This window comes from Sus scrofa, chromosome 2, assembly GCF_054392235.1.
Source record: "Sus scrofa isolate SSC_HxYL_T2T_F1_AM1 chromosome 2, Sscrofa_HxYL_maternal_Yorkshire_Landrace_v2.0, whole genome shotgun sequence".
Classification (NCBI taxonomy): Eukaryota; Metazoa; Chordata; class Mammalia; order Artiodactyla; family Suidae; genus Sus; species Sus scrofa.
This window is the reverse complement of record NC_139384.1, coordinates 44,312,518-44,332,452: the sequence shown is the minus strand read 5'-3', so window position 1 is coordinate 44,332,452 and position 19,935 is coordinate 44,312,518. Positions and strand designations below refer to the sequence as shown.

The following is a 19,935-nucleotide window of genomic DNA, read 5'->3' as shown; positions in this document are numbered from 1 at the left end:
GTCAGAGGAAACCCAAACCTTGCATCCTCGGCACTCCTCTCAGTGTGCTAATATCCCAGAAAGCTAACAAGGCTGCCTAGGATGGTGGAAAAAGACAGTGTAACAGGAGTCTGGGCAGGCGGCAAGCCCAGCTCTGCCACTGATCTGCTATGCAGACTTGAGCCAGGTGCTTATCTTCTCTGACTTCTAGTGTCCCCATCTGTAAAATGGAGATGATAATGTGTACCTAATTTAATACTATTGATTTTAAGTTTCACCTTTTAGAATTCCACATGTATAGAATTATGAAGATGTAGTTTCCTCCTCCCAAACACACCTTTTTTTTTTTTTTTTTTTCTGGCTGTGCCCATGGCATTTGGAAATTCCTGAGCCAGGGATCAAACCCAGACCACAGCAGCCACGAAGCCATTGCATTGACAATGCTCTATTCACCTCCTATGCCACAAAGGGACTCCTAGGATGTAGTCTCTGTGTAAGGTTTCTTTCACGCACAATGAATTGAGATTTCATCCCTCTTGTTGGATGTATCATTTCACTCCTTTTGAATCATATGAATGTACTACATTTCTTTATCCATTCTCCTACTGTTGGATACTTAGGGTCACCATGAATAAAGATTCTAATTCCTGCCTCTGATTCTAACTACTCTAGATACCTCATATAAGTAGAAACATACACTGTTTACCTTTTTGTAATTGGCTTATTTCACTTAGCATAATGTCCTCAAGGTTCATCCTTGTTGAGGCAGGTGTCAGAATTTCTTTCAGACTGTTAAGAATTCCACTGTATGCTTACCACGCATCTATCAATGAACACTTGAGTTGCTTAAATAATGCTCCTATGAACCCTCTTCAAGATCCTGCTTTCAACTCTTTTGAGTTGAATCCAGAAGTGAAATTGCTGGATCATACAGCAGTTTTATTTTTGATATTTTGAGGAACCACTATATTGTTTTCCACAGCAACTGCACCAATTTACATTTCCACCAACATGCACGGGGTTCTGATTTCTCTATAAACCACCAACACTTGTTATTGTCTTTTCGTTTTTCCTTTATTTCTTTTTCTAAATTTTTTAAAGCTTTTTTTTTTATTTAATTTTTTTTTCTTTTTTTTTTTTTTTTTTGTCTTTTTGGGGCTGCACCTGCAGCATATGGAAGTTCCCAGGGTAGGAATCAAATCAGAGCTGCAGCTTCTGACCTAGGCCACAGCCATAGCAACGCCAGATCTGAGCCACATCTGCAACCTACACCACAGCGCAGGGCAACACCAGATCCTTAACCCACCGAGTGGGGCCAAGGATCAAACCTGTGTCCTCACAGATACTAATCAGGTTTGTAACCACTGAGCCACGACAGGAACTCCCCTTTATTTCTTTTTCTTTTTCTTTTTTCTATTTTTTTGTTCTATTCTTTTTCATTATAGTTGGTTTAACAGTGTTCTGTCAATTTTCTACTGTCCAGCAAAGTGACCGAGCCACACACATATGTATATACATTCTTTTTCTCACATTATCTTCCATCATATACCATCACAAGTGACTAGATATAGTTCCCTGTGCTCTACGGCAGGATCTCATTGTTTATCCACTCCAAATGCAACAGTTTACATCTATTAACCCCAGACTCCCAGTCCAATCTGACTCCAATAGTAGTCATCTAATGGGTATGAAGTGGTATCACTGCAAATTTGATTTGCAGTTCCATAAAGATGAGTGTTGTTGAGCATGTGTTCATATGCTGTTGGCCATTTGTATATCATCTTTGAAGAAATGTCTACTCAAGTCCTTTTGCCCATTTTTAAATCAAGTTATTTTTATTTTTTGTTGTGGACATCCTATAGTTTTATAGCAAGTTAGGTACTGTGAATGCTCCAAGCTTATTCTTCTTTTTCAAGATTGCTTTGGATATTTAAGGTCCTTTATGTTTCCATATAAATATTGTCAATTTCTACTCTAAGAAAAGCCTCTTGGGATTTTAATTGGGATTGCTTTAAATCTATAAATCAACTTGGGGAGCACTGACATCACTGGGTCTTTCAATCCATGAATGTGATTTATCTTCCCATTTATTTAGGTCCTCTTTTAACGTCTCGCATTTTTAAGTACACGTCTTTTTGATTTTTTTTTGTTAAGTTTATACCTAAATATTTTATTAAGGCTCATAACAAAATTGAAAAAGAAATTTTTTAAGACCTTCCAGTGTCTTGCTGCTGCTATATAAAAAAAAATTATCAATTTCTGAATGTTGATTCTGTACTCTGTTATATTAACTTCTTGATTCTATCTAAAGTTATCTTACAGATTCCTTACAATTTTCAATGTCAACAATCATGACATCTGTAAATAAAAACAGGTGTGCTCATTTTGACCTATTATTGCTTTTTCTTACTGTATGGAACTCACTAGAACCCCTTCCAGTAAAATGTTGAATAAAAATGGTGAGAGAGGGCATCCTTGCCTTATTCTTATCTTAGAAGGAATACTTTCAATATTGCACCAATAATTATGACATTTGTCTTTTATAAATACCCTTTATTAGATTGCAGAAGTTCCCTTCTATTTCTAATTTGCCAAAATTAGAGCTTTCATTACAAATGAATGTTTCCAACTTGACTGAGGTGTAATTGACAAACAAAAATTGTATGTATTTAAACTGGGCAATATGATGTTATATACAGTATAAACAATTATAGCAGTCAAGCTAATAAGTACATCCATCACTTCACATAGTTACTGTGTGTGCGGTGTGTGTGTGTGCGCGCGCGCACGTGTGCGTGTGTGTGTTCACGTGTGCACACGTGTTAAGAACAATTACAATCTCCTGGCAAGTTGCAAGTATACAATACAGTATTATTAACTATAGTTATCACACTAAACAGTAACCTCCAGAACTTACTCATCCCACATAATTGAACCCTCTGACCAACATTTCCCCAATTCTCCCACCTAGCAACTACCATTCTACTGTTTTCATAGATTCAATTTTTTTTAATTTTGTGTGTGTATCTATATATATATATATATAGATACACACACACATACACATGCACACACACACACACACACACGTTCATCCTGACACTGGTATTCTGTGATCTCTTTCTCTTTTTTCTTTTCTTAATCAGTCCAGCTAGGCCTTTATCAATTTTGTTGATATTTTAAAGAATTGTTTTGGCTTTGTTATTTTTCTCTATTTTTGTCTGTTTCCTATTTTATTAATTTCTTCTCCTATCTTTATTATTTCCTTCTTCCTACTTATTTTGGGCTTACTTTTCTTTTTCCAGCTTCTAAAGGTGGAACTTTAAGTCACTGGACCTAGTCCTTTCTAATATATGCACTTAAAGCTATAAAACTTCCTCAAAGCATTGCTTTAGCTACATTCCACAAATTTTCATTATTGTTCAGCCAATAAAATGAAATAGAAAATATAAGCAGACCCAATACCAGTAATGAAACAATCACGAATTTTAAAAAATTCTCAACAAACAAAATCTGGGACAAGATGGCTTCACAGGTGAATTCTATCAAACATTTAAAGAAGAGTTAACACCTATCTTCTCAAACTATTCATAAAAATAGCAAAGGAACACTTTCAAACTCATTCTAAAAGGTCAGCTTCACCCTGATACCAAAACCAGACAAATACACACACACAAAAAGAAAATAACAGGCCAATATCACTGATGAACATACACACAAAATTCTCAACAAAATATTAGCAAACTGAACTCAACAATACATTAAAAGGATAATATATCATGATCAAGTGGGGTTTATCCCAGGGTCACAGGATGGTTCAATACCTGCAAATCAATACTATGTATATTACAGGTATGACTAAAGAATAAAAATCACATGATCACCTCAACAGATGAAGAAAAAGCTTTTAACGAAATTCAGTATGAAGTATTAAAATCTTTTTATTTTGAAATATATTCAGACAGAGAAAAGTGGCAACACTATACAAAGAATGATTTACCTTCACTCACATTCCCCAAATATTAACATTTACCATCTTTGCTCTATATTCCCTTCCCTCGCTTTCTCCATTTTTTTTTTCTGAACTGGCTCTGAGCCAGTTATCAAATTGATGATGCCCTACCACTCCAAAACATGTTGGTGTGTTTGTCACCAAAACCAGCAACACTCTTTACATAAAAACAACTCAACCAGAAAAACCGAAAAATTAACACTGGTATTTAAGTCCAACATAACTTCAGACTCCATTTCGGTTTCACTAGTATCCTTTACAATTTGTCTATTTCACTTAGTTGTCACATCTTTTTAGAATCCTTCAATTTGGAACAGTTCCTCAGTCTTTCCTTGACTTGAGATCTTGACACTTGTGAAGAATGAGCCTGCTTTTGCTTACTTTTCATTTCCGTCACGTAGTTATTTTTTTACACTTTATCCGAGTTTTCAGTTGTTTTCTGTGGTGGTTAACACAAAAGAACTACTCCACCATGGCCAGAAATAGAATCAAGATGGGACTCAATCCTTTTCCCACCACAGATGCCACATAGAAAACCTATCTCTGTTTCACTAGTTCTCACATCTATAAAATAGGAACCACTACAATGTGCACCCTCACATATGTCACATAATTTTTCCAAATACCTATTTTATTATTATAATTGAAATGATGCCTATATGGAGTTAAAAATCAAATAGTACAGAAGGACATCAAATGAAAAGAAAAAGTTCCCCACCTAACCTTAAAATAATTATCTCTATTGAGCAGAGTCTCTATTCTATGTTTGGTATACCAGTGATAAGAGAACTAGGAGTTCCATCGTGGCACAGAGGAAATGAATCCGACTAGGAACCATGAGGTTGTGGGTTCAATCCCTGGCCTTGCTCAGTGGGTTACGGATCCGGTGTTGCCATAAGCTGTGGTGGAGGTCGCAGACACGGCTCGGATCTGGCGTTGCTAATGGCTGTGGCGTAGGCCAGCAGCTGTTGCTCAGATTCGACACCTAGCCTGGGAACCTCCATGTGCCACAGGTGTGGCCCTAAGAAGACAAAAAGACAAAAAGACAAAAAAAAAAAGAAAAAGAAAAAAAAGAAAGAAAAGAAAAGAAAACTAAAGGAAACCGTGGCTGAAGATCAGAAGATCTGTTTCCATTCCTGGTTCTACTGCTCCAAAAATGGCCTTAGGTAAGTCACTTGTTCATGCAAAAAGTATTTACCTAGGTCCTAGTAGCATATTTAACCCTCCGCGCCTTGGTTTCCACATCTGTGAAATGCATGTAACACTATCGATCTTTTCTATATGCTTCATAGGCTGGAAAAAAAATAATGCAATAAGGTATGTTTGGGTGCCCTGAAAGTTGAAAGCATAATACAAATGCAATATTATATCAAGTATTAGACCTGTGAAAAAACCAACATGGAAATCAGAAGCCTTAGTTGGAATATAGGAGGCAAATTAAAGATGAGATGGGAATGGAAGAATCTATACTCTATTTGGTTTTATAGTGTTGTACTATCTATACCTGCACTGTCCGATGCCGTAGCTATTAGCCACATGTTATCATTTAAATTTGAGTGAATTAAAATAAAATTAAATTTAAAATTTAATTCCTCAGTCACACTAGCCACATTTCAAGTGCTCAGTAGGCAGATATGGTTATCAGCTACTATACTGAATGACACAGACCATTTCCATCACCATATAAATGTCTACTGGACAGTACTGATCCATACTATTCTATAAGGTATACTCTTAACTGCATGATCTTAATGTTGCTTCTATGCAATTATGACCTAGCAGCCAGCCTGCTGCCATACAACAAGATAGAGTTCTAACCAAACCAGAGGAAGCTTTAGAAGAACCCTTGGAACTGCTTGTCATTTCACAGATTAGAGGCTGAGGCCCAGGAAGCAAAGTCTCTGACCCCAGATCCCACAGAGAATTAATGTTCCAGTTCCAAATAGTATTTCATAGCATAGGTTTTACAGTAGGACCTGGATTTTAATCACAACTCTCTCACTCACTAGCCACGTGGCCTTGGACAAGTGACCACCCCCGAGCTTCCTCTCCTCATCTGCAAACTGAGGAATAATAATCCCAGGGTTGCTGGGATGTCACGAGGATTCAAGAGATGACATCTAGAAAATGCTTAGCAGAGAACCCGGCACCCTACTGGGACTTGGCGGATGCTCCCCGCTGTCATTATCAGCTAAGACATTGCTCTTTCCACTACACTGCAAACTGATCAGGGAGGCTTTGGCCACCAGATGCATCATCATCATGGAGCTGGTGAGTGTAGGAAAGAACGGGGAAATTATGCAGCTTGGCAAAACGCACCAGGGGAGCAGAATGATAAATGCATTGTACAGCAGTAACTGCGGAACTGTTCCCACAAGTCCCCGTGCAGTAGCAGATATTTCACCTTGAGGGGTACAAAGGGAAATATACCATTTTCTTGCCTCTGTGCTCTTCCCCTTAAATAGGTGTCTGAGGAATGGAGCATTGCAGATGGAGAAAGATGCTTGTATTTCTAAGACCCTCAAGCTTAGATGACTGGAGGAGTCAGCATTCTGTTTCCATTCCTCTCCCTCTAGAACAAATATATCACAACTCTGTTGGCAACCAACAGCTATCCCCCAGCAGAAACCCCAGGCCTGCTTCTGAGTAGGTGGAGCTCAAAGCCCTGATGCTTCCCCAAGTGTCTGCTGTTTGACCCAACCCTTGCCTCTTGCCCACCAGGGTCTGAGATTCCCCCCAAATCCTAAAATACAATGCCCACTCTGCAGCACCGTATGCTCTCCTCAGGAAGACCACCACACGTGGTTCCATAACAATTCTCTACCACTTGCTTTCTGATAGCCACAACCAAGATACGGTACCTGCCCTCAGGGAGCTCACATTTGAAATGGCAGCTGGAGTTGTCCAAAGTAGAACTGACTGGGTAAGCTCTAATCTGAGCCTGGTAAAGAGGTACCACTTGGATGAGCAGGTAAGGGGGTTGGGGTTGAGACCCTCTGAAACTCATCCTTGCTGCCACTATGAAAGGAAACAGAAGCCCAAAAAAGGACTGTGAGGAATTAAAATATCTTTACTCTTCAAAGGCACACTTCACTGTCCCAGCTTTGAAGTGGCAGTTTGGGGGTGGAAGGGGAAGGAAAGGCACTCAGTGGCTCTGCTCACCTCCCCTGGTCTGTGCCCAGACACCAAAGAGGGGAAGATGAGCTGGTATGGGCTCTGCCTCTTCCAGCGCCATCTGGACATCCAGAGGTGGAGCCGGGGTGAGCACCACTCTCAGTCACCTCTTTGCCCTCCAGCCTGGACAAGTGCCATCCAGTCACCTGGTGTCCTTTAATCCATGACACTGCCACTGTGTTAGCTCTGCTACTTTCTAGCTGTGTCCTCAGACAAGTTACTTTCCCAAGCGTTGGCTTCCTCACCTACAAAATGGGGATAACATAGTAACTGCTCCATGGGGATGTGGTAAGAAGTGAAAGCGATGTTTATACAGTGCCTGATGTGTGGTCCATAATCAACGTTCAAGAAATAGAAGCTATCATTATTATTATTTCTTAAGAATCCTAATGCTCCCCCTCAAGCCTTTCTTAATTGCCAACCTCTGTGCTCACATCTGAGCGTGCCAACACCATTCCCAGGTTTATCACCACCGAAGGAACCAGCCTCTTCCCACAGATCATTTAGGAGCTTAAAAAGTCTTGATCTTCTCATCCACCAAACTCTGTCTCCCCCAGCCCTCAAATTTCATCCCCTCTAAGAAGCTCTCCCAAAGAATCAAGACACCTGGCCAACAACTCTTTTCTCCAACACTGCCTCCACCTCTCTCTGCTCCCAAGTCCTCAGCCCCTACCTGTAGGAGATTTACTGCATTAGTCACATTCCATTTAGAAAGCTGTAGAACTCTGTGTCCTCCCTGTTGTCACATTCCAAGTCCGCAGCTCCAACGCACCTTGGGTGCTCGACAGGTAATGATGGATAAAGAAGAACACAAGAATTGTGGAAATGATTCCTATCAAACTCCAGCTCTGTGATAACTGGCAATGATCTCCAAAGAGCTACAAGAAATGGAAGTTTCCTGAAAACCCACACAAGGTTGGATATGACAAAGAAATCAACCAACATAGCTTACATTTGTTTACTGCTTCATAGTTATAAAACGCTTTCACATTCATAACATCATTTTGACAACAACTTGGAGAGACAGGCCAAATAAGTACTATTATATCTGACAAATGCAAAATGGGAAGCTCAGAGAAGTAACGCAGTTTGTCCAAGAATCGAACCATAATGTAACGTCATCAGATTCTCCCAAGTCTTTCTCTTGTTGTTGCTCCTTCATGCAGACTCTATCCTCAAATGATGTGTATCCTCCAGGCAAGTAATAAAAAAAAAAAAAAAATCTTACCCAAAAGGGATCACATGGAAATAAACTACAGAGAAGATACTCAAGAGTAATTATATTATCTTTCTGGAGTGAGAAACATTCTTCACGCAATCCTGGGTGTGCCAGCTACAACAATACATACATTTTGTTCAGCAGCCACAAGCAACTGTCCCCAGCCAGCTGGGCCCCCTGAAGTGGCACATGGAAGGTCCTCACGGCAGCTACAAGCAGCCTCCACTCTGCCTCCTGCTTTCCTTTCTCCTTACAACTGCTGGCTCCTCTGAAAAGCCAGAAGCTTCACGATTGATTGTCGCAGCAGCTGCTCTTCTCACAAAGACATCTCTGATTCTTTCCATTTCTTCTACCCACAGCCAGTCTCCCCCATCTTGGATGACGCCAGGCATCCAGTAAAAAGACCTCCCTTCCGAACAGCAATCTGCAGATACAGGAGGTGGCCACCACCACTGACAGGGTTCCCACAGAACCACTACATCACAGAAGGGAATTATGTCATCGTACAAAGACGAACTTCTTCCTTCTAATTTCTTCAAACTTTGGCGGTCCCACTACCAAATGGCCTTGGGTCTTGGGATTATGAAGGCCGCATCCCAACAGAGCGGCCGGGTTTGCTCCCTGAGAAGTGACAAGAGCAACGTTTCCTCTTTACCTCCCTCACGGAGCACCTTCCAGGCAAGGCCTCGGGCTCAGGACATGGTAGCTCAAGAAGAAGCTGGAACTAGATAGGACTAACCTTTGAGGAAGAGGGGTGACTACAGGGTTGGTTCTGAAGGCAGGCATTCAACATAAAGTATCCAAAGGGGTCTGGTAGAGAGAAGCTGGATTCAGGCCATTGCCAATATCAAAGAAGGCCTCGAAGCCAGAAACTCTGAGCAGCAGGAACTTGGAATCAAATAGTTGCCATTCTACTGAGGAATCAACCATTCAGAACAAGGTCTCAAACAGTGAGTAGGGTCCCAGGACACAGAGTCCAGTTCTTGGACGATGAGATTGGCAAAATCCAGGCTCTGCTCATGGTAGGACTCTTGTGGCAAGCAGAACTGGCAGAGAGGGCCAGCTGTCTGGATGGGGCCCAGGTGGGAAGGAGAAGGCATTTAGAAAAAGCAAAGGCACACACACAATAAAAGGAGTTCCCGTCGTGGTGCAGCAGAAACGAATCCAACTAGGAACCGTGAGGTTGCAGGTTCGATCCCTGGCCTCACTCAGTGGGTTAAGGATCTGGCGTTGCTGTGCGCTGTGGTGCAGTTCGCAGATGCGGCTCGGATCTGGCATTGCTGTGGCTCTGACGTAGGCCGGCGTCTACAGCTCTGATTAGACCCCTAGCCTGGGAACCTCCATATGCTGCAGGTGCGGCCCTAAAAAAACAAAAGACAAAAAGAAAAATAAAAAGGAAAGCGAGGGTTCATCACAGCCAAGGAGCCAGGCCTCCAGCAGCCCAACAAACTCCAGATCTGTTAATCTCAAGAGGTTTCAGGGACAAGGTGGGGGGGGAGGAAAGGTGGAAAAGGACTTTAGGGACCCACAAGAGTCAAGGAAGGTGGGTAATAGCACTAAGCAAAAAACAGACAAGGGGGGAAAAAAAAAACAAAAACTGAGACAGAAAGTCGAGGCAGGTCTGATGGGCTGGATGGCAGGAATACTGAGATGAATACAAGGCATCATCTTCGTTATCCACTGAAGGATGGGCAGTAGTTATCCAAGCAGCCAAGAGCAAAGGGAAGCAGATGAACCAGCCTGTGCAGAGACCCAAAAGTGTCAAACAACGTGATGATTTTGTGGGTTTGGCACAGAAGGATTACACAGGGCAAGGGAGAAACTGGTAGAAGATGAGGCTGGATATTCCCATGGGGGTGGGATCAAGAAGAGCTTCTTAGAACAAGCCAGAGATTTTGGATTTCATCCTAGATGGGAAGCCATGGAAAAGTAAGGGCAATGACAATTATTTTCTGAGCATCTACTGGGTGCTGGGTGCCAGCCAAGGCGATGGGGAGACAACGGTGAAGAAGGCCAATAACAATCCTGGATCTCATGCTCTAATGACCCCACTCTTTGCTGTGGGGTATTAAATGGTATTTTTCTCCCCTCATTTCCACGCACTTACCAGACTATGGGAATGGGGGATTATGTGTTTCTCCCACCTCTGAGAGCAGATATTGGGTCTTATCCTCCACTATATCCTGAAGACTCAGTTAAGTTTCCACCATATAGTGGGTTTTCAATAAGTGTCTATTGCGGGAATAAATGTTTTCTGTATTTTCTAAAAATCACTTTTTTAAGAGCAAACCACCATCGGATTTATATTCTGGAACATCATTTTGGCAGATGGGTTGAGGGCAGCTGGAATCAACCTAAACTAGAGACAAGAGGTTCCCAACTAAGGGGTGGTCACTGTAATCAGGCAACAGATAATGGGGGGGGGTCCCCCAGATCAAGGAACAGTGGTGGAAATGGAGGGAGTTTTAGTCCCCTGGCCAACCCTTTACTTTCAGCTCACTCAGCCTCCATAGACCTTGCATTTCTCTCATCAAACCACTGCAGCCTCCTCTGAACCCTCACCAGCTTTTGTTTTCACTCTAAACCATGGCATAATTTACTTTCACCCTGGGACAGCCCAGTTTTCAAGGTCAAATGCAACAAAAGACAGCTGGTCAGTTCCAGGGTGACCAGGGGCACGGCCTGAGGCAGTCGTACTGCTGCAGAGCATAGTGGTGACACATGAGGTCACCAGGACTTTAAATCAGTGCTGATGAATTTCCTCTGCTGCTGAGAGGAAGCATGCCAGAAACATCCTTGCTGCTGATGCTGATGGCTACCCAGACAGGAATTCATGCTCCCCTTGCCCTGCATGGAGACTGGCTGTGGATGGAGTACTAAGCACCCAGCCTCAGATATCTTCATTGGTCTGATTCTACAAAGTGTTTGCCATAAAATCAAGGACAGTGCATTACAGCTTCTAAGATCTCAAATGATTAAGACAGAAGAGCAGCTCTGATTCATACTTACAACAAAACCTGTGTCTGAAGCCTAGAGCGGCTCACAGGCTATGAACCCAACAGTAACTCCTTTGTACAGCACTTCAGAGTTTACAAAAGCCCTTGCGTATAGCCTGTTTGCATCTTTCAATAACCCTACGAACAAGGTGAAGTTGATATTCTTACTCCCATTTTGTAGAAAAGAAAACTAAGGCTTGGCAAGGTTCTGACTCACCCAAAGCCATAGGGATTATAGGTGACAGCAGAAATTCTAAAGCAAGTCTCACTCTCCATTTAAGCCCTGTCCACCAGACCGCCAACTCCAGCAAGCACTGGGGTTTCCCGAAAGAAATCGTAACTTAACATCTCTGTCCTAGTCCTCACTGAGGTTGGTCCCTTTCTTGTTGCTTTTCCTCAGAAGCCAATGACCCAGATTAGGAGTCTGGAGAGTGCTACCAGGTCTCCATCGGACTCATCTACAGGCTAGCAATAGCCAAAGCCAGAGCCCAGGGCCACCGATCAGAACTGACCAGAGAGGAAGCCGCTGGTTCACAGGGCTGGGAAGGAGAAGGAGGAGGATGCTGAGAGCCAGATTCAAGTCCCTGTTCTGCCGTGTACTCTGTAACCTTGAGCTCATGACAGATTTCTCCTTGAATATCAGTTTCCTCACCCAGAGAATGAAGGCAGCAACATCTGCTCTACCCACCAGGGCCAGTAATGGTATTTTTCTCCCCCCATTTCCAGGCTCTTTCCAGACAGTGCTGGATGCACCTACAGAGTAAAGCAAACTAGTTCTTCCCTGGTGTCCCCCTCTCCCCGCCCCCAACACTAACACTAACCTCATCACACCAGCAGACAAGCTGGCTTTTGATCGAACTAGGAAGATTTAAGCCGCCCAACAGAAGCTCTCACACTGCTTTAGCACACTTTGAATATTTATTTTGTACGGAGCCTGGCGCTAATTACACGAAGATAAAAAAAACAGTGCGGGCCCTCAAAGAACTCCAGGTTTGATGGAACAATGGGCATGTTAGTAAGTGCCATATTAGGAGTTCCTGTTGTGGGTTACGAACCTGACTGGTATCCATGAGGATGTGGGTTTGATTCCTGGCCTTGCTCAGTGGGTTAAGGATCTGGTGTTGCCATGATCGGTGGTGGAGGTTGCAGATACAGCTCGGATCTGGCATTGTTGTGGCTGTGGTATAGGCCGGCAGTTGCAGCTCTGATTCAACCCTGAGCCTGGGAACTTCCATATGCCATGGGTGCTGCCCTAAAAAGCAAACAAACAAACAAAGAACACTGTATTACTAATAAATATGGTATTACAGCATTGGGTAGCAACCTTGTCGTTTCCTCGTGAATTCTTGGCACCCTGTACTTGGCGTGGCCCGCAGTAGGATGCAGGCAACAGTTACTGAATGAATAAATAAAGTGAAGAAAAACCATGACAACAGAGGGTACCACACACTTTAGTGAAAGAACTGTTCTTCTCTACCTCAAAACTTCCATCTTCCTGCATCCCCTTTTTCCTTCACACCTGTGCTAAAAGAAAAACTGTGCTTCCCTCTTGTCAGAACCATCCCCTTCGCAGTGACCTTCTTCCTCTCCCCCAGCTCCTCGGTGGCCTTGCCCCAGCCATCTCGCCTCCCTCTTGCATCTTTCCCTGGAAGCTTTCTCTCTCTCTCTCTCTCTCTCTCTCTCTCTCTCTCTCTCTCTCTCTCTCTCTCTCTCTCTCTCTCTCTCTCTCTCTCTCTAATCCTTGCTTTCAGCCTTCTGACCCACCCCGGTTTCCCCAACTTAACAAAACGAACTCTCCTTCCAAGTTCCTGAGCTTGTTCTTAAGCTCCCTGGACCACAGAATCTCCAGAAAGGCCGGTTCACACCTGGAGCCTGTATTTCTCTCCTCACCTTTTCCTTCACCCTCTGTCCTGGCATTAGCTTCCACGACCACTTCTCCCAAAAGGGTCACCACCCACCACCCCTCCCCACCACCAAGTCCAGTGGCCTGGTCTCAGTCTCCAAGCTCCCTGCTGTCCCTGCTGAAATCCCCTCAGCTTCCAGGATGCTGCAGTTCCTGGCTCTCTTCCTCCCTCCCTTGTCAATACTCAGGCTCTAGCTGGCTGCTCTTCCTCTGCTTTCCTCTTAATGCAAGCTCTTGCCAAGATTCCCCCGTTACTTTACATTAGCTCCCTTGAGAACTAATTTAATGTCAAAGCTTCCAATTCAGGAAGCCTTTCCAGTCACCACCTCCCACCCCAACCACCCCCCACCCCAACCCCACAGAATCCAACAGAGCCACAGGCACTGAAAATGCAAGAAAGAAAAGGCCCCCAAGGACAGGGAAAGGGTGGGTCAACAAGATCTCATTGTCAGACTCTCTCCCACCCCTGCCACGTCCTGCTCATCCTGCAACTAACTTATCTTCGCTCTGCCACCAGCTCAAAAGCTCCTAAGACAGGATCTGTCCCACCCTCCTCTGTTCCCCCAATTCGGCTAATACAGCGCTTGGACACAGGCATTCATAAGCGTCTGCCGAGGAAAAGAAGGAAAACCGAGGATGCATATGCTTGAAAGCACTTGGTAAATTGTGATGCATTAAAAGACTCTAAGCCTTGCCATCAAGGGACTTCATAAGAAACTTCCAGATTGCTGGAGCACATTACAGGGTCAGTGCTTGTCTGTTCTCCGGCTCTGCAGGACATTTGATGCCCAGGGGCCTGAGAATGCAGGAATGCCTCTTCCAGAAATGGCCTGGGATTAAGAAGCACAGGCTGTGGGGGGACAAAGAAGAGGAGCTGAAGTGGGCTGTACCCTCCAAAACCATCTCCTTCTCGGGTGGTCAGTCTGTAAACATCCACTAAGCGCCCGTGAGGTGCCAGGAGCTAGTCTACACACGAGGCACACAGCTTCAAAGATGATGACAAGGCCCTCGCCCACCTGCATCTTATATTTCAGTGAGAAGAGATGATAAATACAAACAAACACAAAAATAGCAGGTAGTAAACAAGTGCTTCTGTATCAGATTGTCTACCATCGCTTTCAAACAAAGGCAGCCCTGGCTGGTGGCTCTTTCTCTCTGCTGCTGAGTGTTCACACAGACAAATCCAATCCCCTGCTTTGAGGTTTGTTTTGTGCTTTTCTCCTTCCGTTAGGGCAGCAGCTAACACACAGATGTGCTGGCTTTTCTAGTCTCCAAAGAAACAGCATTTGCGTGAACACTGCCACCCCGTTTGGGGAGGCCTCTGAAACCGCTACACCTGGAAGGTTTGGGCAGCCCGGGTACCACAGTCTCAGGGACCTCACGGCCCTCTAAGAAGAGCGATGATGCTGTGGATTTACCAGAGAGCTACTTGGGGATGCTTTTTTCAGGTTGTGTTCAATTCCGTCAGAGCTCTCCAGACTCAGCTGATAGCTGGTGGTAGATTTCTGCATTATTTAGGGCACCAAAGTCCCACAGTCTTGACACAAACTTAAAATTAGAAGTGCATTAAATAGAGGAAAGGAGGAAGGTCATTCAGGAAAGGCAGCCTTCCGAAGGAGCTGCAGGACAAAGACGCCCTGGAAACTTCCAGGTTCATTAATGGATTTTACACAGCATTCAAGTGGTATTTCTCCTTCAGAAATAACACTGTGGAAAGCGTAGGGGACTGGCTCGAACCTCAGCTAACACAGCCGAGTGAGTGACTCTGCAAACTAAAAATAGCTTCTTTCCCACTCATTCTGACAGATTTCACTTAGACCCTGTGCACAGGTTGATCCTCCAACAAACAGTTTTAGTCCTGCGGCAAAATGAGGGCTGCCGGCATTTGGGCTTGACAATCACCCCGTCCCTGGTTCAACTCTTGTTTGTTTCCATGTTTCCTGCTCCTGCTCCAACAGCTGCGTGTGTGCACACACGTGCACGTGTGCACTGAGCTCCCTGCCCGGGATTTGGTGCTCCTCCACCAAACGTGGGCTGAATTTCAACCAGGAGCATGACTCAGGGCCATCCATGGCTGCAGACAGACCCCAGAGCAAGGCTCTCAGAAACACCGGGAAGCAGGTTCTTCGTCTCGGGTCTTCCAACTCCCCGCCAGCCTCTCTGCGCCTCAGTTTCCTCAACTGTAAAATGAAGATAATCCTTCCTGGCCTGTTTCACAGCATCATGCCAGGATCAGAAGAGATAACCTATGTGACGCTTATTTTCCTTCAGACAGCTGTCTTAGAAGGATGGATGGCAGGGATAGGGCAGATGAGACAGGTAGCCAGATGGCAAAACCAGGCTGGACCACTGGAAGAAGCAGGTACCTCGACTGTACCAGGAGCTCAAAGCAGCCCCAGATGCACAGCTTTAAGTCATGTTGTCCCCTCTGCCTGGAAGGACCTCCTCTCTTTCCTAAACTCTTACTCATTTTTAAGAACCCAGTAAACACTTTTTGTTAGTTATCTTCAGGGTAAATTACTCCATCGTCACCGCTCCCTTGGCCTTTCATACACACCTCCAACAGGACTTTTCACTCTACATGGTAAGGAATTTATTTATGTACCTGGAAGTTCTTTGAGGGCAGAGACATGTTTTCTTTATCTTTGTATCCACCTCCCCACTCAGCACCACTGTGGTCAATGCAGGCATAGGGCAGGTACCAACCCACATTCAGTGGGTTGACTATGGAACGCGCAAGAGCCCAGAGCCAAGAAGGAGGTAAACAGGAGACACGCACACAAGTGGGACAGCACACTCAGAGCCAGTGGCGGGGGTGGTGGGAGGAGACTCTAGGAAGACAGAGTCACCAAGGTCTGTCTGTTCCAAGCAATAAGGTCACGGCCACAGGGACGGGAGTCAAAGCTGAACTGCAAGTCCTGGGAGGACAAGGCAGGAGCATCAATCCTAAGTCCCAATGACCTAAACTGGAACAGGAGGCCCTGGGGATGAGGAACAAGGGCAGAGAACAGAGCCAAGGCAAAGCGGCAGAGCAAGGCTCAAGCAGTACTAAAGCCTGGAACTTCTACACTGGTTAACATTCCCAGGTCTGCCCAAGATGAGCCAGCAGCTTGAGGGTCAGTGATTCTTGGCCATGACACTGAGGGACTCCAGAGGCACAGTTATCACATTAAAGTAGAGATCTTTCCAATAAAATAAGAATCAGTGATGGAAGGGAACTTAGATCTATAAGAACCTTTAGGAATCACCTGGTCTAACAGCCCCAAGGTATATATCAGGCAACTAAGGGCACAGGAGGTAAAGGGCTTGCCCAAATTCACCCAGTTATGGCAAGAGCACAGGTAGAACCCAGGTCTTCTGACTCCCAATCCAGACCTTGCTCCTTCAGAGGCTGCTGACCTCCAAACAGGTCTTCTGATGGTTCCACTAATATCCCAGGTCCCCTGCCTGAGCTGCTTTAGAATCTTGGGAGGGGGGTGGGTGTCAGGGGAGGGGCGGGGCACTGTACCCACTAAGCGAGCAGAGGCACTTCTGCCCAACTATGAAGTACAGGATTCCACCTTAGGGCAGAGTTCAGAGCCAATGTTCCACAGGAAATGGGCAGGAAGCAGCCCCACCTGGAGCTTGGAAAGGAAAAAGCTCGTGGGTGTATATTCACTGTTAGGGAGCAAACAGACCTGCTCACACGCTCCCTGCCCTGACACGTGCACGGCGGTAATTCCAGCCACTGTGCCCACCCCCTGGAATTTTGCTAGAGTGGCTAGAGAGGCCCAGGACCTAAGGCAAAGCAGACAGTGCATGAAACACACACTGTTCAGGCCTGTAAACATTGAACAAAGGTCTGTCGGGTCTAAAATCTCAATCTTTCTCAGGCTGACATGAGAATGACACATGGCTGAGGAGAAAAAAAAATTGAGACTCTCAGGGAATCAGAGCCCCTGACTTCCAGAACTTTCATGCAGGTGAGGATACACATACAAGGTTGCGTCATCTATACAGAAAGCATGTGAGCCTCAAGTACCTCAAGCCCAAGTTCCAGCCCCACTATTTACCTACTATGTGACCCATGGCCAGTGACTTACTCACTAGTCTCCTTATTCTTATAGCAGTGATTATAACACCTGTGCCCAAGCTTATTGTGAAAATGAAATAATACATGCAAAGCATTTAGCATGCTACCTGGACCACAATAACCGCCAAGTAACAACGTGTTTATTTGCTGTCTTTGGTCATGGGAGGTGCTGATTATACCACAGTCAACTCTGTCCACCTGTGCTTTCCCCTCCCTCTTGACCATTTCTCTGGACCCTTCTGGGCAGACATCCTACCTAAGGCCCCAGCCAAGACAGCTCATCCTCCCTCTGCTTATCCCTTGGACATAGAAGAAGGTAAGTGATCAGCTGTGGGCCACTCAGGTCCTTGAAGGTCAGGAATCATCAGCTTAGTTCAAGGCTGTTCCTTGTCCCCCCCAAGTGTCTATGCATCTCCCTGGCCAAGCCCCTGACAGCAGATCACCTGGTTTAGTACAGCTCTTGTCTTTCCCAAGGTAAATCCACTCCTCGTAGCTTAGAGCTACCCACTGGCCTAGCTCTGGGCCTCCAGCAAATAGATGCCTGACAGGCCAGACCTAGGCATCAACAGCAGAGAGAGTTCCCAGACCCGATTTACCAACAGCAAACATCCTAGAGTCTGAACCTGCAGTGAGACCAGCGAGTCTCACTGCAGCAGAGATGGAGGGAAGCGTGAAAATGAAACTGCCACGGGGTTCCGGGCTCAAGCCAACTCCTCAACTGCCCTGCCAAGAAGCTAAATAAAAGTTGCATCAATGTCAGAGCTCTTCAGCTGACACGGCCACATCTGCCACAGTGCTTGCACGACCACATCTGCCCGTGCAAGCATAGCTACCACAGGGCATTCAAAGGCTTCAGAGGGGAAGAAGAGAAAGGACCCAACAGTTACTGAACACCTGGCCCGTGCCAAGAACTTTGTGTGTTATCCTCATCAATGACCTTCCGTGGTAGATATTATTAGTCTCATCTTGCCAATAAAACCAGAGACCCAGAAAAATCCATGAAGCCTCTGTGCCTCTGCTCTGCTACCTGACCACTAAGTCTTAAATGTTCCGGGAAAGACAAAGGAAAGTTAAAGAGTCTAAAGCGTGAGGAACCAGGCTCTCAGCACCCTCACTCTCTGAGCAGACAGTACGAGCTTAAGTACCATATTCCCCCTTTCACCAGCGTCAACTTCTTTCAAACAGAATCTAGAGAAATCCAGCGAAAGACACAAAGATGCGCATGGCCTTCACCCCTGCAATTTCATCCCCAAGACTGCATCCTTAAGAAACAATAGGGTATTTAATTCACTGCAGAATCCACCATAGTGACCAAAAAAAAAAGGGGGAGGAGCGAAATTATCTAAATTCCAACATTCACAGAATGGTTTGGAAAACCCCAGAAGCTTCAAATCATATATTGCACAGCCCTTTTAAATGATCTTTAAAGACCTAGAAGAAACAGAGCAAAGCATTTATGTTAAAATAAATGAAGACCGAATACAAAACATTATAAACACCATCCCAATAACTTTGTAAAGTATGTACACATGTAGATGCAAAAAAGGAATGGAGTTGCGACAGGGTGGAAGGCTAGGGGTGGTTTTACCATTAGTATCACCACGTCTCAGCTGTCCCTGTAGTGTCGCTCAGTGCCGTTACAGTTAAAGAAAGACAGACAGACAGAGAGACAGACTCAACCCAGCACTAAGGAAAGGCCCAGGAGGGCCAGGGCTGGCACGTGAGGCAGAAATGGAGAACCGTCCTACATACCCGGAAGGAGGCGGCCAGGCAGGCCCCGGGGGAAGGGAAGCCCTCTAGGTATGGAGAGGGTTGTAATTAGTCTGATGCTAATTACAGAAGTCTTACTAGCTTATTAATTTTTTGGACAGACTGAATGAAGACTGAATTCCTTCATTAAGCCAACTTGGGTTCAGAGGCACATTTCCTGAGTGGCCATCCTCATTCTCTCAAGAACCTAGACTTTTCTTTTTTAAGGACAGCAGAAAGTAAAATTTAGTAACAGAAACACAGACCCTGGAGAAATTAAGACTCCTGCCTTAAATGTAGAAATTCAAGACATTTCAGGGAACTAAAGGGGCTTAACCAAGCAACTGAACTACCATGGTTTCTACTCTGGGAAATATAAACAGAAGAACAAAATAGTCAGCTCAGTATTAAAGGCCCCTCTGATCAGGGTCCAACCCATCTTCCCAATATGACCTCATATTTGCTCCCTCAGACACCCTGTGCTCCAGCCAAACAGAACCACCAGTGCTCCCCAAACACCTTGCCTTTCCCACCCCCTGACTCCACTCCCGCTGCTGTGCCCACCGCCGCCGCAGTCTTCCTCCCCTCTCATGGGGCCTGCTCAAGTCTCACCCGTCCTCCAAGGCACAGCTCAAAGCCATGGCCTCTACGAAGCCCAACCAATCCCTGCACCTGACCCCATCTCTCCCTCTCTGAAGTGGACCTGGAGGCCCGGGCACCTATCTGACGGGGTCACACACAGCCTGCCTCACGACAGGTAACCGCCTCGTCTACCGTATTAAACCATGAGCAGCTTGAGGCAAGAACCCCTTCAGGCTCCTGCGGGAAACC

The 19,935-nt window shown here is 45.1% G+C and overlaps 1 protein-coding gene across 17 annotated transcripts in view; it reads right to left on the bottom strand.

Annotated features, from left to right (window-relative positions):
- Positions 1-19,935, bottom strand: part of SERGEF (secretion regulating guanine nucleotide exchange factor) — a 241,368-nt gene that overhangs the window by 165,931 nt on the left and 55,502 nt on the right. The window lies entirely within an intron of this gene.